Source organism: Lampetra planeri, chromosome 12 (assembly GCF_965212315.1).
Source record: "Lampetra planeri chromosome 12, kcLamPlan1.2.h2, whole genome shotgun sequence".
Classification (NCBI taxonomy): Eukaryota; Metazoa; Chordata; class Hyperoartia; order Petromyzontiformes; family Petromyzontidae; genus Lampetra; species Lampetra planeri.
The window spans coordinates 9,711,718-9,737,769 of NC_136118.1; the positions used below are offsets into that span (position 1 = coordinate 9,711,718).

General features: G+C 43.6%; 1 protein-coding gene across 3 annotated transcripts in view; it reads right to left on the minus strand.

Moving 5' to 3' along the window:
* The window catches only part of LZTS2 (leucine zipper tumor suppressor 2), a 71,244-nt gene that overhangs the window by 35,697 nt on the left and 9,495 nt on the right, over positions 1–26,052 (minus strand). The window contains exon 1 of one of the 3 annotated variants that reach the window (XM_078599455.1): positions 9,311–9,508. The exons of the other annotated variants lie outside the window; for them this stretch is intronic. The gene's annotated coding sequence lies outside the window, so the exon portion shown is untranslated. Of the gene's footprint in view, positions 1–9,310; positions 9,509–26,052 lie in introns of those variants that run through there. 3 annotated transcript variants of the gene reach the window in all.

Sequence of the window (26,052 nt, forward strand, 5' to 3'; positions counted from 1 at the left end):
TTTAGTCAACAGGCCTATTACGTGCTCAATTACACCGCTGGAAATGGACACTGTAATAAGCTACGGTTATGTGTTCAAACTAACATCGCATAATAACCCTTTCACATACCAGTGGACATAGCACGGGCATTAATGTACAAGGCTGAAAGAACCCCAGCAATGGATGGAGGCAGCATGCCCATCGTTAATATTAAATGAACGTAAATGACCAATCTCAACGCTTATATTACATTTTTGGTTTTCAAACAGCAGACGTAAAGTTATATTGACTAAAGGTACGGCGTAATTGTCAATTATAATGCTATCAACTGGAGATCGTGGATTGAAAAAGACAAAAAAATCTATTTGCAGGCATAATTATAGCGGTGAAATGTAATACCACAGCATAATTAGCCTGTCATTTACAATGATTAAAACAAAAGTCTGCTTTTAAATGTTACCTAGTGGGAGTTTATATCCCCTCTTGGCAAAGTAATGCGCTCACGTTGCCTCTTTCCATTCATTCTAGATTTGAAGCTTTCGTGACTGCAAGGATTCATACTCTTAATTTTTTCGGTAAAGTCACGTAGGTAAAAAAATGAAATTAAAATTAATAAAAATAAAATAATAAAAATCACGACGTTTCGGAGGCAACACAAGTCTCCGTCATCAGGTGGGACCGTCACAGCCAGATTTGCTGTATCAAGTGAGGCAGGGATTCCAAGATGCAAGTTCTTAACCTCATCCTCATGCAAGGGAATCTCATGCATGTGATTCATATTCTTAGGTTTTTTCGGTAAAGTCACGTAGGTAAAACATTAAAATAATAAAAGTAAAGTAAAATAAAAATAAAAAATCACGACGTTTCCGAAAAAAACATAAGAATATGAATCATTGCAGTCACGGAAGCTTCAAATCTAGAATTCATGCAAATGAATCGGAGTCAAGAAGGAAGCAACGGATTGAGCAGTCGGAATATGAATCCTTGCAGTCACGAAAGCTTCAAATCTAGAATTCATGCAAATGAATCGGAGTCAAGAAGGAAGCAACGGATTGAGCAGTCCAAGAACTGAGAGAATACATTTCAGCTGGTGCAAGCATAATGTGCCAAATGAAGAAAACATTCTCCTTTAATAATTTAAAAATATCAAACAATAACGGAGAATATACCTGCTATACAGGTGTACAAATGAAAACACGATTACGACCAAGCACTTCGATTATCGCCAAGAAACCAACTCTTTTTAAAAACGACAGAAGTGTGCCAACCAATTTTGGGTTCAGATTAAATTACTGTTCCTTTCTAAGCGCTGTAGCACAGGACATGAATAGGCACGGCACGCATTTTACGTTAATTCGATGAAGGAAATTAAGCACGTGACGGACACAACACACTTACCGCCACGCAAAGCGTCAGAGGCCACGGATTTCAGGCAGAGGTTAGGTACGTGGCCATCAATTGGCCATCTGTTCCGATCGATAAGCTCTCACTAAGTGCACTTTTTTGGAAAGCGACGAAGAAGAATTTGACAAAGACACTCACGTCAACTTAAAACGTAGAGACGCCGCGCGGCGATCGTTCAATGTCAAACGTCTCCTCCGTTTATGCATTAAGACACACCGCGGTGACGATAAAAACAACGCCTCAACTCAAAATGCTGTCCAGTTAAACTCCCCGAACCTTTTTTCAGTCACACGCTAACGCCGGTTTGTCTGCGAAAGCAGATACGCATCTGCGGCACGTGCGCCGTGATAGTCCGACTAGATCACTTTGGCTTCGAGCAGTTCGTCTCTGCCTTTCAACCCACGGAATGCCTCAAAGTCCACGTGCGTCTCCAGCACCAGGAGAGCTACGTAATAAATGCTTTTCACAATGCGCGAGACAACAGCTGGCATTGTACATGGCTCAGCTGCTGCCGCTGCTGCTGCTGGCTGCTGAAAGAAAGCTGTTGCATTTGTATGCTGCAGACTTTGTTTGGCTAATGGCTCAACTGTCCTGAATTAGTGCTGTAGGGGACAATTACTGCGACCAAATCAGCCAGAATGTGGCCGATCTCATCATATCTCAAAAGCTAAGCAGGCTTGAGTATGGATCCTGCTAGGATGGGCAACCACCATGCATGACATGTCTTACAGGCTATAGACAGTCTATCCATGGTGGACAGCATAGTGCAGTACCGCACAACAACATCCATTCTTGGACTGTACTTCTATGCTCTCCGTCTTCACCATCCCGCACGGACCAGTGTGGTTAGGTACGGTCACATAATTCCCATAAGCCACACAGCATCGGCAGGCACTCATCCAGCAGCGGACAAAGGGCTGTACACGCACATGTCAATACAGTCCAGGCAAACGGTATTTATTGAGAAACACTTAAAAGTAATTTGAGGGTTCATGACACACAGATAACCATTAACACGTCCCACAAGGAGAAAGTAAAATGAGCAAAAACCAAGGGAAAATCATTTCACACCCCTGTCTAACAAACCCGGACAACACGGCACTCGTTTCACAGCTGTCACTTACATACCGGCTGTGCATCAAGATGCCCTCATTAACTTTCCAGCAAGAGGAGGCATTAAAAGAAAAACACGCGTGATTAATCACGAGCACAGACAGATACATGCCTGGCCTGTAATCGTATCTGACCATGGTGGTGGACGGTCCACCCAGCTCTGCACGTTAGCACCCACCCACCGTGCGTTTTTTTTTGTTACGCTGCCTTTTGGCAAACCCCACGCAAGCCAGTATCTCAAACACTCTGTTTATTCTACACAGATAGTGTTCTCTTTCTGGCCAGGGTACAAGGTATGCAAGGGGTGATAAATCTGTGCAAGGTTTTTTTTTTGTTCCACCAAACATGATGTTGTTAATGAAACACACATTCATAAGGCACACAGTGCTTTGCATTCTTCAAGTTGTATATATATATTTATATTTCTTCATATACAACCTTTTGCCAATCCACTTGCACGAAGGCCCCCTTATGCCATTGTCAGTCATGTGGGGGGGGGGGGGGTGTTTGACCACACTGTAGCACGATGGCTGGTCAGTGCAATTTGGTGAAGGGAGTCGAGGAGGGGGGGGGCAGGACTGGTTCAGATATCACCTCGCTACTCCCATGTTAGTCACGGCCAGGAATTTAACCCAGCTCACCGAGCCCACATTGCATTCCGCTAACCACTGTACCACCGCTCCGTCCCTGAAAGATTGCTTCATAACCGGAAAAAAACATTCCCAGAATGTCACTTTTTCTCTCTCCCACGTGTGGATTTAAAGTATCTGCACAACGTGTTTCAAAACAAAGTTTACACTGCTACAGTGTCCATTGATATATATTAGGATTTATTTTAATTAGACAGGCTAACACCCACGTCTGTACATGCACATTGCAGTAACGCAATGTCACGAGGCATTTTCATTAAACTACTGTACTGCCAATCCATCTTCCTTCGCACTTGCCAAAATTATTCAACGACATAGATTGTATTTCAGCAAGAAAAAGGCCCAATACGCTGGTAGCCTCTTCTACATACACGTCCTGTGGCATTGTCACAGGACGTACATGTAAAATAGATCTTCGTTACAATCTAACGTCATGAAGTCATTATACATCTGCACTAAAACACGTTGAACAATTCAGCAACAATTCCTACACTGCACGTCTTGGTCACGAGCTGTGCATTTACAATTCTTACACAATCTTATAAGCTCTCAAAATGAGCATCTGTTTCATGCTGCACTGCAGACCAGTGGACTTGAACCAAACATCACAAGCACGTTTTGTTAATGATCAGCAAGAATAGCAAACTGGCATCTCGTTACTTCTGACTCACCCATGAATCAGAAAGCATGTCCAACAAAGAGGGCACTAAAAACTCAAGACTAACCACAGTCAACTGATGGTAAATGTGAATGCTCTGCAGCCACACCGCTGTCTAGAGAGTGTGGCTGGCAGGAGAGCCGTGGGCAGACAGTGTCTGATCAAATGGCTTTCAGGAAGCCAGCAAAGCACACGAGAGTATGCGGCGCCTCTCCCAGCCTCCCCGGGAACTTTGTACTCATGTTCCCACGATGACGAAGAGCGTCTCACGATGAGGGTTTGGCAGCTCCCTCCTTGTGCTGAATTTCGTTGTTGTGCCCGATCTCTTGGTTCATCGAAGAATCGATTCAGAACTCTCAAGGAGCAGTGCGTGGATGCGTGTGCCAGAACAATCATTCGAAAGGCGATGTCACAAAAGTAGTTCTGAAATCTCGTCAAGGTAATCTCACATTCCACATCACCCAGAATGTTTGTCCCATGAAATCGAAACCAATATTTCGAAGGTAGAGTATTCACCAAACTGAGAGTAAATCGAGTTATCGGTGACCAAAATAAGACGATAAACTTACGAAACTTGAGAAGCCAGGTTAATCATGGGCAGCTGCCTGGATTCAGACCCAGGAGCTCAGCGATGGCATCTCAACAACATCTAAGCCATGTACTTTATTTTCACAAACATCACTTTTCCGTCAAAGTAGTTGCTGAAAAATTGTGTCATCGAAAACATTTGTCGCTCAGCTGGCCTGGGAACGTCTGGGAATTCCCCAAGAAGAGCTACTCGACATGCTGCAGCCGCGACCCTCACCAGGACAAGCGGACTGAGAAACGAACGAACTAATGTGCTCACCGTTTGTTATTACAGTATGGCAATTCCTTGTTAAATACGGTGGATGCGTTCTTGAAAAGTTGCACGTCAAGCGAGTGATTACTGCTACTGCATTACCCCTGCACTATGAAATTGGTCTGCAGTCAACTCATCATGGCGGTGCAAAGAACTGAGATGAGCGTTCATGAAATTGCTGCATTTTTTCATTGTATAGAATGTTTAATGAAAGAAAATAATGATTCCATTACCCCACCCAAACTGTCAAATGCGAGGACACGCAACACCCTCTCTTTCACAAAGCAACATGATTTATGAAGTACCCGTATTAAAAGTTAATAATGACAAAGCCACAGACTGTTTTAATGGGATGAACATACACATATCTACGGTTGCCACTCACGTTTGGAACGAATTGTACTTGAGCATAACGTAGTGCGTGCCCTATTTACGTTTGCGCAAGTATACCTCGGCAACTCGCATGGAAGACGCTTATTTTGCTAATGGTTAACGAAGGCTTTCTGTTTTTTAAAATAAGCCCCTCGAGCGCCAGTGTTTTCCACAACACACAGCAATGAAGACACGACATCTCCCAAACCCACCTGTGAGTGCACATTGAGGCTGGCTTCCAACAAGGGGAAGGGACGATGCCATGCAAATCGTCAGCTGCACGTCCCAGCATTCATATGCCCACTCATCCTTAGCCATGAGCTTATCGACCACTGGACGATGACTTCCCCCAATCCATCACCATCTCCTCACAGTCTCACGAAGTATAACAAATCAATCTCGCCAATGCATCTCATCTCTCCATCGTCGCAGTAGATACTCCGCTCTGTGCCCCTTACCTTGGATGCTGTTTCAGTCTTAGTCTCGACCACTGGCCATTTTCAATTCAAGCAATAACTTGTCTGAACAGTCAATGTGATGTATCTAATCTGTGTATATTCTCTAATCCATGTGGACAAATTGTGAGTCATTTATTCGTATGGAAAAAGATGCGAGTCTTATCTAAACTAAAATGTTATTTTACCAGGTAAGGTCCACTGAGCTATACAGCTCTTTTTCAGAAGCGACCTGCCCACAATTAATAGCTCAGCGAAGTGGCTTATCATGTGGACTCGGTGAAAAATCCATGCGACTACGAGAACATGAAAACTCCAAATATAGAGTTGTTGGGATTGGGATCGAACCCACGACCTCCTGCATACCAGGTGGATAGTTAACATCTCGCCACCATAATAAAATTTCTGTCAATTGGCCTATGAGCCCTTCTGGGCCCATGTTTTCCAGAAGCATTTATTTAATTCGGCCAAATTCATGGACAGGTTTGATTTCCTGAGTCTCATCTCCAAAGAAAAAACGTATTGGTTGTGTATACTGCATGTTGTGCTATGCTGTGTGTATGTTTGATTGTGTATGCCTACCATCACTGGATTAAAATGACTGTGAAATAGTTGTAAATCTCATGATGGATACGACACTTTTAATATAGCCCTGCTCGAGATGTGAGAATTCTGGAAACCTGCACTTTAAGTCACCCTAACACAATTTTCCTAATGTAAACATTACCCTGCACATGAATAAAGTATATCGCCTCTTTAGAAGGCCACAGCTTGAAAAGCTTTGCGTATTTTCACACACTTTTAATTGAAGGTGCGTTGCAAGTGTAAACATACATTTTGGCCCCTTCATTATTATAGTTGTACAAAGTCCACACAGCATGTGCAAAACATTAACAGAAAGGATATGCAAGTATATTACTGATGGCTTTGAGAACGACACATTTTTAAACATGGGGAATTTTAGTGAGCAACAATCGCAAAAGCCACGTCTATGATTCTCCCTTCTCATAATTCAATTCCATTTTCGTGATTGACAATCACAATTCATTCAAGAATGAAATGTGTTTTTTCTCAAAACTCATCTATTTTTTTCAACATTGTGATGAAAGCAGCAGTCCTTAGTGGGGTCATAAAAAACAATTACATACAATATGTGCAATTAGAAAACACATCGATTCTTATACACGTGTGATTGACGCATTTTTTTTTATCCTGAGCTTCAAGAATCGGTATTAATGTATTAAATATGTGCATCAATACACCCCCACCAATCAGGCTCTTGATTAAATTGTTTAATTGAGTAAACAACAACAGTAGCTTCTTGGTGAAGTACCGACGTAGGGATCCCACCGATCTGCAGGGCGCGGCCACGGGCACCACCCGTGGCACGATGTTCACTACCTCGCCTGGTATACAGGAGGTCGTGGGTTCGATCCTGACCCTAACGCCTGCTGTATATTTGGGGTTTGTATGATCGTCGCGTGGATTTTTCTCTGGGTCCTCCGGTTTTTCCCTCCACATTTAGGAAACATGCCTTCAGAGTATCTGGCTGCTATACATACCCACGTGATAAGCCACTTCGTGAAGCTATTATTTGTGGCCAGGTCGCTTCTGAAAAAGAGCTATATAGCCGAGTGGGCCTTACCTGGCAAAATTAAAATAGTTTCGTTTAGATCCCCCCAGTGCACAGGATTCCCACCGACGAGGTGAGAAACCTACCGCTCTCGCACCCTCGCAATACCAAGTTACTCTCCTCGCAGCCCCCTTCCCGCAGCTTACGCTGTGCACCTCTGGGAATGGAAAGCTGAAGGACCCACGTTTAAATCATGCTTTAGATTGCACCCGATTGCATTCAGTGTCTGTGTGTGAGTGTGCAAGCTTATGTGTATGCATCAATGTGTTCATTTTTGAATTCACAAGAGTGTGGTCGCTGTGGGTGGGGACGAGTTTGGCATCGTCAAGGCCGTGCGTGCATAGAATTTAAGGGCATCTACCAAGGTGCAATCAGCTGCAATTGATCTATGGAGGTGAGCAAAAAGATGGTAACACAATTATTCTCTAGAAGGCTGATGTCATTGCATTCTCTCCCCCTTAAGGGCATCTTCAGATGAAGGTCACAGCTGAATCTGAAGTGCAAGCCCCCAATTCGAATGGTTCTCCTGCACTTGAAGTGGTTAATTAGAATTCCAAGTATTTTTTGTATTAGCACCTGGACATGGTTCTGCCTCCATGGCAGACAACAAACCATGCAGTTGCTTCCCACGGTGTAATTGCTACCTGACTGAACACGTCAAGACCAACCACGTCATTTTCTTATCAGGGCTAATAAAGGCCCAAATGGCATCACAACGAGGCGTGTAAACCATGCAAGACTGACAGTGATGTATGGGCTACCCTCCCCACCCACCCTCGCTCACAATGCACCAAGGACAAAACAAAGCGACGCAGATAATTAAAACAACATTGCTACCATTAACACAAGGCGACCGCTCTGATTAATAATGGCCAATGGTGAAATGCTGATCGATGACACAAGTCCGAGCTGAATGTGTCCATAATTGCACAGATTTGTGGACCACGCATAGGATTAGGATGCCGCCTGACGTGGTGTAACCGTTTGCAGACTTGACATACTATCTAAAATGTCGCCAAGTTCGTTTTCCCGGTGCGGCAGATGAAATAAGGGGCCAGTTTCGTAAATCGCCCGCGCCTCTTTCCACCACCGCGAACAGCATAATTGGGTATGTCCGCACCTCCGATTGGCACGGTTGGCTACGTACGGTGCGAACGAAGTTCAACATACATAGGTACGTACATACGTCACACTTTCGATTGGGAGTTCGCGTTTGGTGGGTGAAATGTGGATCCTACCACCTCTTCCAAGATGTCTGATCAGAATGGAAGAGTAGACCAAATAGACTCTAAAGGGGGTCTTGCTAGTTGAGGCCCTTTTGCCAGCAGTGGCATAAGCAAGCAATTCCAGAGCTGCAGCTTTACTTTTGACAGACTTACGACGGTATTTTATAGGGTACGCACAGACATCAAGTATGCGTGCATGTGCATTGCCTGCGTGTATCAATATGCTGTAATGTGAAAGAATACAGAAACGACTTTGTGTAGTTATGCTCTAGCCAGAATATCCTGAAAAAAAATTAATGTTTTCAAAAGCTTCATAATACTGCACACAAAGCCTCACATCTGATGAAAAAACGTAACATCCCATTTGTCCAAAAATGCTATGTATCCTCAGGAACTGCAAAAATGACAAAGTATCGTGCGCACAACAGTATGTATAAGACGCTGGGTGGAGTGGTATACACAGGAGTGGTTTCTAGCACTGTGCTATGATCTGGGTTTGAATCCCGGCCAAGTCTAACATCACTAGCCAGTGATATCTGACACGGTCATAGACTTCACGCCCCCAATCTCTTCCTCAACCCGCGCTAACCAGCGTGGTGAAGTATGGTCAAACAGCACCCATGGTCAACATGCAATGGGAGAGGCCTTCATCCAGCAGTGCATTGACAAAGGGCTGTAATAGAATAGCTAACAAGTGTTTCTGCCACAGATGGTTGGTTGATGCTTCATGGCTAGGTGTACAGTCACTCGAACTGCAGCCTGCAGGTTATCTGCCCCTAAAATTGCACGCCGGCTAAACAGCATAAATTCCCAGGGGATTTGCACTGCTGGTTTTAATAACACTTTCACACCATTACATGTCGCACGATCAACACAATGTACATCGTCCAAAGTTAAATAAGTGTGTTGCCAAGTGCCGCATTCGGCAAAGACCCACTGCCAGTCCCGTTTCACGTTGAAGGGCGACACAAAACGTACCTTTCGGAACAGGTCACAGCACCACCGGCAGATGTTTTGGAAGGATCTGCACTTGCCCGTGGCAGATGCTCAAGCTCGGCCTCGAGCTTACCAGGTCAGTACCGCGCCGCATTATTGAGCATGAACAGCCAACGCACTCGTTTAAAACGCAACAACGATACGTTTAAAACAAAAAAACTTCGACGAACAAATTACGGCAAGAACGCGCACCCCCCCCAACCACCACCACCACCACCCTATTATACGGCACTTTCAAATTAACCTTTGCTCACCGATGCTCAGCAAGAATGGGCCCAACGATAGGGAACGTCGCATTAAAGGAGGGAGCTGGGGCGCCACACCTGGGAGACACCCGCGGGGGGGAGAGGTGTGTGGGGGGGGGGTGAAACTCCCCTGGGCACTCCGCCCCCCCCAACGCGCACGCACGCACGCGTTCACTGGCTCATTGTCGTCGTCTCAGTCACCCCCCCCCCTCTCCACCTCGGTCAGGCCACAACGCACGCAACCCAAACAAAACAAAACGGTTCGCAAGTCCCAACGGCACGGCGGAGGGCGAGCGGGCGAGTGAGTGGAGCGGCTTTTGCTTTGCACCTTGAAGAGTGGGTGCGTGGGTCGGGTGCGTGGGTCGGGGCGACGCGTCTGCAATAAGGCGGGCGGGCGGGCACATTCGCACCTGCTTCATTATAACACGGGGTACGCGTTACAGCGCCCTTTGTCCATCCACTGATGGATGGAAGGGCTCTTGCGACACCGTATGGAGCGCGAGGGCTATTTGTTCGTAACATCACAAAGCCGGTTTAGTTGGAGTTGGGGTTGGTGATGGTGGGAGGCATAAAAGTGGGAGCATAGAAGCACATGACAACATAGCCCTGCTGATATCTATCTATGACAACCTGGCACGAATGGTGGTCACCAATACAAGCACAAAACAGGCTCAAATGCGCTTAGCTTCTGAGGTCGGATTAATTTTGGATGATTTGGTCATAGACATTAAAAAAACCTAGGAGATTCGAATACCATTAACCAACAGCCATCAGGTTTTTCAGAGGCACGTGAATGTGGACGTCAAGTGAATATTTATCGCCACATACTGTCTGCAATTTATGAGCATTAATGCTTTCAGTGGGAACAGGTCTTTCCACAATGTGTCATGCCAACAGTGGCATGAAAGTTTAATAGAGGCATTCACATGCATTATATATTCCCTACAAACGAAATTCAACAAAGGCTTTTTCTCCAATAACAGTGTAATTATGTGACAATGGTTCTATATCCTAATTTTGTTGTGAGCTCCACATGGATCATGGAACTGTGTACTTTACACTTCTCCAAGATGCAAGTTCACAATATTGTAAAAGCCATTTTAGTGAGATCCTGTAATGCATATTTCATATTCACTCTCATGCCTTTTCCATTTGTAATTACTGTAGTCTATTTATGACATAAAATTACAACCCTTTGCTAACCCTCTGCTGGATGAAGGTCTCTCGCTCTCTCTCTCCATGCTACAGTCGATGGGGTTGTGTGAACACTTGGCCGGTTCGTGAGGGTTGGTGAAAGAGGCGGGGATTGCCACTGATGTTGGCCACGTGGCCGGGAATAAAACTTGGGTTGCTGGGCTCATAATACGATGCACTCACAACCACTATACCACCAATCCACTTTGCCGTAAACAAGTATAAACTGTATGTTTTTAGGAGTTACAAAACAACACAAAATGCAGAAAGTCGTTTTCTAACCTATGGGGACAATGGCACTTAATGAATCGTTTGTTGCTCCTGTTACCATACAGCACCAAATTGCATTGCTTCCCATGCGAGTAAACAAAGCACTGCAAAATGCAGCGAAGTAAGGAGACTATTTATTAAACCTAATAAACTCGCCCTTTCACGCAAAGCATTTTAACCATTATGTCCACACACCCGTCACCTACATATTCCACATCTATTGCCTTTCATGCTTTCTTCCCTTTCTCAACCGGATTTAAACGGCGAGTTGGCTCGCCCATGCAAAATATTGAATCTCCCACGGTTCATTTGTCAAAAAGAACCCCCCCCCCCCCCAAAAAAAAAAATTCCTCATTGTGGTGAAAGAGAGGCGTCTACCGCATGCATCTCCCACCCCTCTGTTGCCAGACTGTGCAGCCTGCAGTTGCTGGAGCTTCCAAAAGATACCTTGCCTCATACCACGCACAGCGACGGGGGTTTGGGGAGACAGAAACAAGCAAAAGAGCCGCTCGTACCAGGGAATACGATTGTATGTGCCGCTCTTGCCATACGCCGTTTCCACCCTCGCTCTAAACACTTAAAAGCTACCAACTTAACCTTGAAAGGCAATATATATTTATATATACACTCCTCCCGTTACCTTCAAAATTGCGCCACACAAACTTACGCTCGACCACCCAGCAGATGATTCAGTTACATATTTTGCTGAACATTTGTCTCGACATACGTGGGCATTGTTTATTGTATTTGAATTGGAGCGTGGCTTCATATAAGCAACAGCTGCTCCACTGTTGTTGTGTCCTCTACTTCGTAGCCATTGCTAGCCAGACGGTACTGCACTTGCAGGAGAGTAACACGTAGTAGTTCCCCAAGTGGTCACAAAACGACTGCGACATCGTATGGCTGATGTAGACACACAACCTTCGGTCAGTGGGATGTCGCTCTTTCTCCTCTGCTGCCCTCATTATGCTGAACACCCTTCCCCTAGGAAATCCGTGCTGTCGACTCCAAGAACCTGTTCAATTTCAGGCTCAATTCCTTCCATTTTTAAATCCTTTATATTAAGTTCACTTGCTTGCGCGCTTACGACCGTGCAAATATTTCGGTCGTTTTTTAACCCACTTTCCGTGATCCAATCGAGCTGACATTTTGCACAGACTCGTTGTGCGTGAAAATTTTTTTCCAAAATTGTACACTTTTTAGAAATGTTTTTCATATTTAATTACCAATTGCTTAATGGTGGCAGGCAATCATCTGACCCATAGGTGGCAGCCATCTCAAGCCAGAGGACGAGAAGACTCTAGCCGCCACGCATATAAAGGATTTATAGTGAAAAACTTTGTTTTTACGGGTTAATTTTTTTCCTTCCGTCTATGACTTACTGGCAGTCTATATAAAATAAATATTCCCACCGTTTCTGTACAGCATCTTGAGATGCGATCACATTTATAGACATCATATGAATCCAAAAAGTCTCGTATTATTCAGTTTACTTCAAATGTAAAACAATATACCTCCGATTAGCACGGCTGGCTACGTACGGCGCGAAATAAGTTCAGCATGCATAAAAGTGCTCTGTGGAAATGTCACACCGTGGGCTTTTGTGGAAAGCAAAGGTCAGAGAATGCAGCCAAAATCATAACTGCCCTTGGCATGATCATAGACTCAGCATTGATAGAGTATGAGATTGAAAGGGCATATGTGCTTAATATCATCAATGCATACAGCGACAGAGGCAGCAGATATATATAGGACCGATGTTGATTAAAGCCACATTGAAGTGCCATCTTCCAGAGCTATTTGGACATCAGGTACCGACATCACTGGTGTTCTGACATAACTGCTGACTGTGAGAGTTTCAAACGGACGTTTTATTAATCCCATGATGTGACACCTTTTCAAAATTGGAATACAATTGGGAAAAAATAAAAAGGCAACATTTTAAATCAATTGTAACCAACTCACACCAATCACTGTACTGTAATGAATTCCCTATATCTTCATGTTGTGACACAATACGGGTGTGGTTAATATCTAGTTAAGGAATGGTGGACCCCCCCCCCCAATTCTGCTTCCACCTGGCCTGCCACAGATGACAAATTCAAAAAGTGCAAATGCAGAAAGTGGAACTAACGTGGTGACACGCATTCCTTTTGCATTGCAGCTCTCTAAACATAGAGGATGAATGAGCCTTCCTAACAAAAAAGTTGCATTGCTCGACTCACGCTCATTTCCTAATTAAAATATGTATACATTTAACACACTGCTTCTTAACCTTGACTGCAGCCTTGCACCCCTTTGGTTCTCAATCGTAATTTTTTTTGTATAATGTTAATAAATGCATAGTTCTAGATTTGAAGCTTTCGTGACTACAATGATTCATACTCTTTGGTTTTTTTGGTAAAGGTAAAAACATTTATAAATGAAAACAACTAAATTAAATCACGACGTTTCAGGGGCAACACAAGCGTCCTTCTTCAGGTGGGGACAATGTAGCGAAAGCGCAAACGCTTAAGTGTGTCTCACACTGAAGAAGGACGCTTGTGTTGCGCCCAAAACGTCGTGATTTAATTTAGTTGTTTTCATTTATTTTATTTTATTTTTGAACCTACGTGACTTTACCGAAAAAACCAAACAGTATAAATAAATGCATAGATTTGATTAAATACAGTAATTGTACTTACGTGCCCTTCTTAATTTGTCTTTCGATGATTTACCTTCTAAAAAGATTTGGCCATGTCTCACACCCCCCGAGAGGGCATCTCGCACCCCCAGGGGGTGTGTGTGCACCAGGTTAAGAAGAAGAGTCACTGGATTAATGCAAAACATAGTTTCGTCAATAACACCGCCTTAAAGCACAACGTATATAGTCGGTGGCATTTCTGGCAACGGACCTCCTCCAAAGCACATGGGGGGGTCCCATTGCCGAAATCGTCAACTATCTATATTGTTTAAATTTAAGGCGGCGTTACTGATGCTGTTGCTTGTGCACCACTGCCAAACGCAGCGTCACCAAGTAATTAGTACATCTAATACAATTTATTAACGTGGCAAAAAAAAAATTGCCCGTTAAACAAACGATACCTTGTGCCGATCAGCATTCCGTCAGGAATCGAAACAGGTTCTACTTCTTCAGTCAAAGAGGAGGCCTAATTATGCTGCATACTGTGTGTGTGTATATATTGCACCTCCGTATATGTATATAGTGTATGTAGATAAACACTCTGTATACACCTTCCCATACTGTGGTGACTTGCATTAGCATTTGGTAGGGAGTATTTTGCCCACAAATCACTTCCACGCCTTTAATTGTCCAATGTTTTACACACCGTTATTTCCCAAAGGAAGGTTTCTCTGCAGCACAATAAATTATGCGAAGCTGCACAGCATATGAAAAACACCATTTATTACTGAATTTAATCAAGTGCCTATTTGGTAAAGGGGGAAAAAGAGAGATGGAGGGTGGGAGTTGGGAGAGGCGAGAGAGAGGGCCGTTAGAGAGGAAAGGTAGCACCACTCCCTCTGGATTTAGCAGTACCACATTAGGCACCCATGTAATGAGACCCGTGATATTGGGTATTTTAACCCTAAAGAGCGGGCGTGGAGTGCAATGCGCTGCGAGGCGGCTAGAACCTTCCTTCGATTCACGGTTTCGGCTAACGTTAGTGGGTCTGGGATACCCTGAATTTGTCCTGGCTGCCCTCACCAAGTCATACGGGACCCCTGCGACCAACATGGCATGTCATTACTAACCCTCGAGAAGGAGCGAGGCTTTTCGGTTTGAAATTTGGTAAGAATTCCACCCGGTGTCATTGTGCATGAAAACTAAAGCACGTCTGAAATAAAATAAAATACTTTATTGTACTATGCTTGCATACATTACGATTGTGCAATGTCTTAATGTGTTACCGTGCTTTGTGAATGGCACTATAGTGCTCTTAAACAGCTTGATTGGTCATGATGGAGAGAGAAGCTCATTGACATGCTCATATTCCCGTTTGCAGAAACATTGGACGCTGGACTTTGCTGGTCCAGGAATGGCCCAAGAGAGGTGCAAAAACGGCACCAGAGCTCAGATCTGTGGCTCCACGTACCACGAGGCTCCGTGTGGAGCTTGGTCCCTCCTGCTCTTTCCATGCACTCCCTAATCCTTGACCCCTCCACCAACTGGGGGCTGCGGGTAATCGCCAACACACTGAACTTGCATTGCAGAGGTTGGCAGTTCAATCTCCCGGCATGGCAGTGGAACCAATGGAAGATTTATTCCACCTCTGCCAAGACGTCTGGCCAGCATGGAAGAATAGGCCAAATCACCTCTAGAGGGAGCTCTGCAGAGTTACCTCTTACCTTCTGCCAGCGGTGGTCTGAGCGAGCAATTGCAGGGATGTATCTTCTTGGTTCTTTCGGTAAAGTCACGTAGAATGTAAATAATAAAATAATAAAAAAATGAAACATAACAGAGTCTGTCTTCTCGACAGCGCTGTTCTTCACCTGAGGACGGCTGCTTGCGTTGTGGCCGAAACGTCGTGAGAATTATTTTATTATGTTTTATTTTTATTATTTTATTATTTCCATTCTACGTGACTTTACCGAAAGCACCAAGAAGATTAATCCCTGCAGTCAGGAAAACTTTAAATCGAAATGCAGGGATGTACTTTAACTTTTTAATTATAAAAAAAGCACATTATACTTGCAGTGGCTGGCCCTTCTTCGGGGTTTAGCAAAATACCACATTCAGGTGCCACAACAAATCAATCAGCTAGAGTCAACAGCCTGGGGCCTCTGAGAAAAATTGCATAAGAATTTGATGTAAATAAAATATCTATTTGCCACACTGGTGGCCCCAGGCCAACAAGAAGACACATTCCATGCACCCTTTAAAAGTCACCATGAGCTATGTTGTATTTTGCCAAACAAATCTGGGCTGCAACACGCCTTGTTGCTATGAAATAATAATAATAATAAAAAGCAACATCTGCTGCTCTCATGCCACCGACGATAAGTGGAAAACATGGTGAATGGCCTTGTACAAAAATAATGGGAAAATAAGGGCGGTTGTGACAAAGCTTCTGCTAAGGAGTTAACTTCTCTGCGTTTTCGTATTTTACCAAGTGTTGTTTGGCATGTTGTCGCCCCCCACCCCCACGTGCTGGGAGCTTCTTCAGCTCCAGCGCATCGAGTGAAACGTCAGACATCGTGCCGAGCAACACGCGGTACAAACCAAAAAACACATCAGAGAGCTATCGAGCACAACCGTGAAAACAAGGTTAACTTGTTCTCATGTAACGCACCGAGGTCCGTAAATTTGTTTCGTTTGCCCTGCCACTCTAAGTTCTGGTGCCCCCTTGCGTGCGTCTTTTGTTTCGTGTCGTATCCATGGGTTATGCAACAGCTCGCACACAACGGAGCGCCGCATCAATGGCTGGAAGAAATACTGCGCTGCACTTAATGTTCTGCCGGATCATGTGAAAGGTTAAAAATAAGTGGCACAACAACAACAACATGAAAAATAAGGAACAGAACCACCAAAAAAGTGGATGCATCGACACTGCTAATCCCTGAACGAGCTACAACAGCCAGCCGGGGAGTTGTTCTCATTACAGAGCTGGTGCAATGTTTTTTTTCATAACCCTCATTATCCAAGGACAAGTAAACTCAAGTGCATTATTTATTGGTAGCCCAGCCAGTTATGTTAGCTGTCAGCAAAGGTTATATTTATCCCTACCTTTATAGTGCTTCAGTAATACAACCCACCTAATGATGCCATTCATTACAGGGTTCTTTATTACCTGTAATGGCCATGAATGCAGCTGCTCATATATATAGTGGATATAAAGGCTGCCTAGTTGCACCATCAATGCTGCTTGGTAGCAGATGCAGCGGCTTCTCCACGGGGGATTGTGGGAGGGCATGTACAAACCCATTTCGCTGCTGCGCTGGTTTGTAAGACACGGCTTAAATATATTTTTGGCCAAAAGCTGGGGTTCTTTCCATGCCAATTCTGTACGTCAAACACGAGACGACCGAGCCGGGACATGTTATAGGAAGGCCCTCTCTTTAAATGCTCTGGATCATGGCCAGCAACACCATGGCATGTGGTCGGACCTCAAATGGACAGAAAGGCGGCATTATAGCAACTCTTCTGCACCAGTCATTTCTGTCACTTTTAAAGGCAAGTGTGGCCTTGTGATTAACGATCAATAAATACATCTGCGTAGGTTTGCGCTGTCATTTCTGTAGAGCTCTCCCGATGTAGTTTTTGGGTTGTGCTACATGTACCTCGACATGATGTCCAACATTTAACTCCATGTGCTGGGAGCTACTTTGGGAAATGAATTCAGTTGTTCACACATCATGCCGAAGAACACGTGGTACAACCCGAAAACAGATTGGAGGCCAATGAATCTTACCTTGCATTCCCTCGGCATAAAGCATAAGCGTAGACAAAATAGGCACATGCTTATTAAATAAAAGCAGGCTTATTAAAAAAAAGAATGGTTGTATTTAACCATGCAACCATCAATTTAAAAATATGTTGTTTTACTTTCACTGCAGTATTTTATTTAAATGAATTCCTAAAATAAATGCTGTCTCAATACAAACTCAACATGAGCAACCAATCATAGCAACATAAAACACTTTACACACTTAACAGCACACATTTTAAACACTTGCAGCGATGTAATACATTTTATGGCACTGGGTGCACTAATAATTATATTGTCAATATAACAGTAGTTGCTAACATATATTGATAGAAAATTAACTGTACGTTTTTATTGCACACCATATATATAGCCTCCTTAACTACCGACTGCCATCATTTTCCCCTTAATAAACGAGTAGTCTATTTTAAGATTATAACAAAATGTACGTACACGCTGGGTAGTATTTTACTCATCATCATAGCTAATCAATTGTTACGACGACAATCATGAGGATTGTACTGTACGCATCGATCCATTTATAAACACCACACTAAACGGTATAACTGCTGAGAAATTCGAGGAAATAAGGCTCCACATGTCACACAGCAATCTCCATGCGCTTGTTAAATATTGCAACTCTCCTCTGCAAGATGCGGAGCTATCGCATTCATAATATTCAAATCGCCTATTGAGGCAAAATTGAGCCATTCAAAATCGGTGGGAAATAACCATGGACCTACATTAAAACCTCCACCAGCCCTTCATGAAGATGTGATCATAATTCATTGTTTTTTTTATATTTACAGCCAACTGAGAATTTACAAAAAAAGGTTCTCTTTCGATTTAAAGCTTTCGTGATTGCAGGGATTCATCTTCTTGGTTATTTCGGTAAAGTCACGTAGAAGGGAAATAATAAAATAATAAATAATAAAACATTATAAAATAAAAATTCTCACGACGTTTCGGCCACAACACAAGCAGCCGTCCTCAGGTGACGAAACAGAGCTGTCGGAAAGACAGCGTCCCAATGAATGTTTTTTTTATTTTTTTTCCCTTCTACGTGACTTTACCGAAAGAACCAAGAAGAACAAGGTTCTCATCTCCTGTTCGAAGCTTTACTTACTACTTAAACATCTTACCTTAATCTACTTAACACTGTATCCTATCATAACAACCGTATCAAGCCATTCATTTCTCCACGAAAGCCCCAGTGTCTTTTTCATTAGAATCCTGCATTTGGGTGGTTTGACCATGCAAGTCCATTTTGAGGAGTGTTTTTTTCATTTTTGGGAGGAAAACGGAGCAGCGTATCCGTAGAAACCCCGTGCATTCAAGAGGCAAACACTAAACATCCAAGCAGACGTATTTGTGAACCGGCTTGCTTTACTGCCATTTCATGGCCACCTTTCAGCCCAGCAGATATAGGGATGTCATAAACATACATGATCCACCACCCATTGGCCTCAAACTGCTAGATTACATGCCACAACACCTGGTTTTAAACTCACAACCTTGCCAGTAGATTGATGATATTAAACAACATATATTAATGCCACGTAATGCAATTGATTCCAGTAGTGCATTGCAATCGTGTGAAGAAGTTGGATCGCGAGACTGGTCAGAGATGGTCTTCATCCAGCAGCGGATAAATCAAAGTTGATGATGAGGACTGCACTTAACTTTGACGGTTACACAGACGTTTATAAATTACTAGCCTTTTGCCCGTCCAAGGACGGGTGTATTGCAGTAAATCTGAAACTTGCAAGCGAAAAGCAGACCTCCGACGTGATATTCATTGCATCAATTCGTGTGCAATTTGTAAGGGCGCGGTGACACAGACCTATTTCATTTTAAGGTTATAATCCCTTGTTCATCATGACGTCTTTTTTACTTCTATGTCTCAACAGCGTTACGGAGATCGCGTGACGTCAGGGTTGTGAGTTGACGCCGAGGAGGGGGGAGGAGGCGCCTCGCCCCCCCCATGGGGAGCGACGTCACCCGTTAATTATTATTAATGAAGAGGGGTGTCCATTTGGAGGACGTCACCTTATAATGATTATTAATGAGGGGGGCTGGTAGACGTGGAGTGACGTCACGAGCGTTGCACACAGACATTCTTGGTGGGGTGTCCATGTGGAGGACGTCACCTGCTCATGATTATTAATGAGGGGGGCTGTTCGATGTGGAGTGACGTCACTTGTACATGATTATTAGTGAGGGGGGGTACTCCACATTGAGTGACGTCACCCGCTCATGATTATTAATGAGGAAGGATTGGGGGGGGGTGTCCATTTGGAGGACGTCACCTGCTCATGAATATTAATTAGGGGGGCTGGTCTGTGTGGAGTGACGTCACGAGCGTTAAGGACAGACAATACTGGGTGATTATAGTAAGTATAGTAGAAGCCAATTAATTTTGTGGTGCTTCAGTGACTGGTAGGCGAATGTGCAGTAATCAAACTCTGTACTGTACATGACCTCAAGAAGTTATGAATGAACAAGGCTGTCCAAGCAGAACATCTCGTGTAGTGTGTTCATTTAAAACGTTTTTTTTACATCAAATCGTGTACAGCAAATTAAATTTCCACTTGTACAGTCGCAGTATTAACTCGTTGTAAACAACCCTACGGAAAACGGGGGGGGGGGAGGGCGGTGGTAACAAACAACGTAGAGTGCTGTAGTTTTTGTGGTGTACAACAAACACACGTTATGTGCAGTTGGGTTGCCACCTCGGCCCAATATAAAGACACTGGGTCCCTTTGACGTGATGTCGAGCCGCAATGCAAGAAACATTTGGTCATTGCCAGGAAATGTCCGAAGGATAACAACTCAAAACGCCCTTCCACATTGACCCACGCATGAATTTGCCGATTCAAAATCTCTCAAACACAAACCATAATTTCACACATTGTGCCACTGTATAATGTGAATAGACGGTACTCCCCGCTGTGTAAGATATGGAGGCTTCCCTCTTACAATATTCAATCACCTGTTGTGAAGAAGGTAAGAGGGCCGCAAGAAATTGGTCAGTAAGATCACTCTGTCCACTGTATTATGGCTCATGTGCGATGCAGCGCTGTACTGCTCTGGTTCAACTAATCACTGACACTGCAACAACAAAAAGCAAAGCCATTGAATCATTCAGTTTTTTTATGTGACATTCCACACAAATGACAGCAAACACGGGCAAAAGATGTAGCAACGGATCCTGAAAGCTGGAAACCATTTTCATCTCTCTCTCGAGAACATCATCTCTCTCTGTCGAGAGTGAGAGCGAGAAGAGAGGCTTCTTTTCCACTCCCCCTCCCCTTCTCTGTGCTCTCTTTCTCTCTCTGGGCACTAACGATCTCCCCGTCTCGGTCTACTTAGAGCAGCAACACCTGGGCAGCTAAACGCCAAGACAACAGTTGCTATGGGGGAAACGCAGACTCAGCACGGCAGTGTGGTTTTTTATTTTTATGAATAAGAATGGAACCCCTCCTCCCCTTCCCAAAAGGAAATTGTTCTTCCTTACTCCCCGTCAAACCGATTTCTATTTTCCAACAAGTAGAACGTAACGCTGCGCATCGTATTCTTAGGTTTTTTCGGTAAAGTCACGTAGGTAAAAAATTAAAATTTATAAAAGTAAAATAAAATAAAAATCACGAACTTTCCGAGGCAACACAAGCTTCCGTCTTCAGGTGGAACCGTCACAGCCACGACAGCTGTATCAAGTAAATGAGAGATTACAAGAGCTACCACTCCGTATATATATGCGCATCGTACAGTATTGCTGTTAAGTGTATGGCTAATTACGGTACAGGTCTTGATATTTTATTTTAATTCAATTTCCGGTGTAGAGGGGCACCTGAGATCAGAGTCGTATTAGTAAGCACGCAATTATTTTCCCTCCCATCTCTCAGTGTGATGAATTGTCACAACGGTTCATGGTTCTATGCCAAGAATCAATTATTTTTGTTTGACAGCCGTAGTGAATGGACTGTCCCTAGTGGCTGCAGAGATGTATGCAAACCAATTTGTGTATGAATAGAAAATATTGTTACGCGGATGACTCGATGCATGCATCTTGAATGCAATAATCAAGTTTTATTCATGAATTGATGAATTGTTACGCGTCTACTGATGTGTGCCCCGCGACCTATTTACCACAATTGAATAGCTAATGTCACGGGACCGTCTACTACACATAATACGGTAACACATATGGTACTGTTATTTATATTTACGAGGAATCCCATTTTCTAGGGAATGTATTTATGCAGGAAACATAAGATTTCAAGAGATTAAATCCTGTCATGTGCAAGGTGCTACGATGGATTATTGCTTTGCATTGATGTGAGAGGTGGCGGCAGCTTGGGGAGGCCTTCATCCAGCAGCGGACTCATCATGGATGATGACAAATAAAATGAATGTTGCATACGAAGAATTGTCACAATACTGGGAATGTTATGGAAATAAATAGCACGGAGCAAAATACATATTTATTTTGATGTGGTGAGACAAATGGAAGACCATTTATTAGTATTTCATTGATATTACCCATAATGCTCCACTTCTTTGAAAAGGAGTGCTGTGTGTCAAACAAATGGGATGAATTAAGTAAAAGATAAAGGTGCAGGCCAGCAATTACATGCTCACTCTCCTGCTAGCAAAATGGCCTCCACAAGAGGGTCAGGGGCTTAGGGAGTGTTTGGCCTACTTTTCCATGCTGGCCAAACTTCTTTCAAGAGCTGTGCACACACACAATTGTACCCCACCACGCGATACCTGGCAATCGACTACGACTTGGTGGAACGAGGCGAGGGGGAATGACAAAAACCTGCCCATTGTTTCAACTGCGTGCTAACCATTACACCACTGTGGTAACCATCCCCCTTTATTGAGTGTTTGCCCGAAAATCGTACACAATGCACGCACCGGCGGCATTGTCCATCCCATGAAACCTGAGACGTGCAACCCGATAACGCAAGAAAACAACGCGTTTGATAAAAAAAAATCGACCTTTGTGGGCAAATAAAAACGGTGGTCTGTCGCGCCAATCCTTTAAGACAACAAACGACCCCTCCCCACGGCGCAGCGTCCAGCAAGAGAAGTGAACGCCACACAGCTGTGTCAAATTTTACCCAGAAAATCCTCACCAGAGCCTTGAAGACCCTTTGTTCAGGAGGGCCCTACATTGCAATGTTTGCCCAATACAGTGCCGATTGATGAGTGTTTGGTTTCTTGTCGGAGGAAACTATACAAAGAGAAAACCCATCACCCATACGAGGGTGGCCATCAACAGCCTAACATCGAAGACACCAGGAAGACCCTGGTGGTCATCGCAAGCAAATGCGAACCAGACTCAAAACCTAAATTTCGATTTAAAGCTTTCGTGACGGCAGGGATTCATCTTCTTGGTTCTTTCGGTAAAGTCACGAAGAAGGGAAGTAATAAAATAATAAAAATAAAACATAATAAAATAATTCTCACGACGTTTCGACCACAACGGCTGCTTGAGTTGTGGCCGAAACGTCGTGAGAATTATTTTATTATGTTTTATTTGTATTATTTTATTACTTCCCTTCTACGTGACTTTGCCGAAAGAATCAAGAAGAAGACTCAAAACCTGCTTAGCTTCTGAGCTCCGCTGGGATCAGTCGCATTCATGGTGATTTGGACATAGGCAGAGAGAAAGAAAGAGCTGTGTGTCGCTGTATGCTAGCCACAAGAACAAAGGTCAGCCAAGAGTAATTGCCACAGCTTCAAATAAGCAGTCTTTCTCAACGTTAAAAGGGGTTGTCTTATATTATTTTAAAAAGCACACAATCTATAGCGTTACATACATCTGATATCTTCTCGGTTAAGCTTCACGAATATAAGAACCGACCTACATGCTTAAAAAGCTTGACTTAAAGCTTTCGTGACTGCAGGAATTCATATTATTTGGGTCTTTCGGTAAAGCCACGTAGATAGAAAAATAACTACAAAATATAAATATCACGTTTCCATCGCAACACAAGCAATCGTCATCAGGTGAAAAGATATAGCGGGGGAGCTGCTGAGGCGATCGAAACGTCGTGATATTTATTATGATTCTATCTACGTGGCTTTAACGAAAGACTCAAAGAATATGCTTAAAGAGCATTTGTATTTTGAACTCCCAATGCCGCATACGGTGTCATGTTACATCTCTTTGTTTAAAGTTCGAGAGGTCAGTCTCAGTGCTGCAGCAGCAGCAGCCTGGCCACGCGAATAAGAGAATGAGAGGTCGCACACCCTCGCAGCCATTCTAATTATCTGCTCGGCTGGCACCGTGAAATGGCTTTAAAAGATGCGGCGAGCTTTATGGAAACCTGCAAAAGTCGTTTCGCATTCTCTGTCTCGACTCCACATGCCACGAGGTCTGGTCAGGCGAGACCTCACAAAAACTTTGTGGGGAAGGGGGTGGGGGAGTAAGAAGAAGGGTGAGGACTGAGGGAGAGGATGGGAAAAACTGTGCACAGCAGAGCATTTTGGTACAGTGCTGTTGTGTGAGAGGATGGAGTTGTGTACAAGGGAACTAAATAATGTGATTTTTATATTCTTGGTTCTTTCGGTAAAGTCACGTATAAGGGAAACAATAAAATAGTAAAAATATTAAACAATAAAATTCTCACGACGTTTCGACTGCAACACAAGCAATCATCATCAGGTGTGAAAAAAACACGGCAAGAATTTTTTCTTGCAAGAAAAACACAGCAAGAAAATGTGCTTGCTGTGTTTTTTTCACACCTGATGACGATTGCTTGTGTTGCAGTCGAAACGTCGTGAGAATTTTATTGTTTTCTATTTTTTTTATTGTTTCCCTTCTACGTGACTTTACCGAAAGAACCAAGAATATGAATCCCTGCAGTCACGAAAGCTTTAAATCAAAATATGATTTTTATCGAAAGTGGCATCCATCTCTAAAACTGTTGGTGGTGGACCAGACAACCCACCCACAGTGGCCACGACACCTGCAGCAGCTGCTCCCCTAGGACACCGTGCGCTCTTGTGACGGAGACGGAAGACTTTGGGGATGTGGGGAGACAGGCCTGGCGTGCCACTCGGAGGAAGAGGAACATTCTTCAGGAAAACCTGTTGGGGGTTTTTTCTTGTTTTTCTTTGATGAAATAACAATGCTCAAACCGGCATCCTAGGTCCGATGGGACGTCAACTCAGGAAAGTCTAAAACAGGAAGGATCAGCAGTATTTTTTGGCGAACGTTAGTCTCAGAAACATTCAAATCTATGTTAGTAACTAACTTTAAAACACTGTACCGTTCTTGCCAAATATTCTTTTTAACATGATCAAATACATTGCTAATGTTTAGTGTCAGTAGATTTTACCTGCATAATGGTTATCGTTTTTTGTTTTAAACGTACGATGAGCCAGTTTATTTTTAAATACGACAAAAAAAATATTGCTTAAGATTTAACGTCTACTTTTCACAGTTGCTTCGGAAGAGAACGTTTTGGAGCTCAACATTAGGAAAGTATCTTTTTTTTTGCCGCTGCGGGTAGGTAATGGGTTTAAGAGGCAGGCAACTGTTCTCCTCCCGTCTGTAACTGCAGGTCGTTTAGTTTTGACAGGTGGTTTTGGCCTTTCTGTGCGAGGGCACACACATGTGCTGCTGGGCTCGGCTGTGTACCTCTCGGCACGGACGCACAAATGTTTGTTTTTTTATCGAAGGTCGGATTATAGCTCCGGAGGTCTGGTTGACAGCGAGCGGTATTTTTTTCTTTTTGGAATGGTTTGCTCGCTCGTTGGGGTTTATTTGATCTTTTCTTTTCGCTCGCAAAAAACACTCCTGCGCGCGGGCACGCAGGCACGCACATACACATCTTTGGTTGCTCAAAAGAAGCGAGGAAAACGCGCATTCCTGTGCATTGAATCATGGTACCACTCAACACAACTGTTGCATGGAAGAGGTCAACACGTCTCATTAATGCCAAGAACTGCATCTGGTCAACGTGCAGGGCTTGCCGGCGTATTGTTGAACGTTTGTAGATTGCGGTGAAGCTGATCTTCCAAAATACAACGCATGAAAGCAGCACATCAAACAGGTTGATCAGACGTGAGAATGTAAACTACACTGTAGGTAGGTAGGTAGGTGGAATAAAAGCTTATACAGTGCCGCATAATTCCTCTGATCCACATCCTATTGTTCGCGATTCCTATACCTGCCCTTGATTCGATCTGCAGATGTTCCTATTATTCACACTTACCCACAGTTAAGAGAAGTAACCCAGAAGCGCCGTAACATTTATCCTACTATCTGCGCTTATCCGTGGTATTGACCTGCCTGCAATTGACTCCAGAAGCAGTCTCCCAGAAGAAGTAGATCCCCACAAGTGTAAATAAGACTAGAAACCAAAAAGTAGTGGAAAATTCATCCGACTACAGTATGTGCATAAGATAAAAAAAAAATAGTAGGCAGATAATAATAGCACCCCAATTATGTGCAAATGAGACAAATTATACTGTCTAAAAAAGTGTATTGTTATGATAATACAATAACTTTACTAGGAGTAATTTGGATAAGTTGTTCAGATTAGTTTTCCAGAAAAACAAAATACCAAATTCT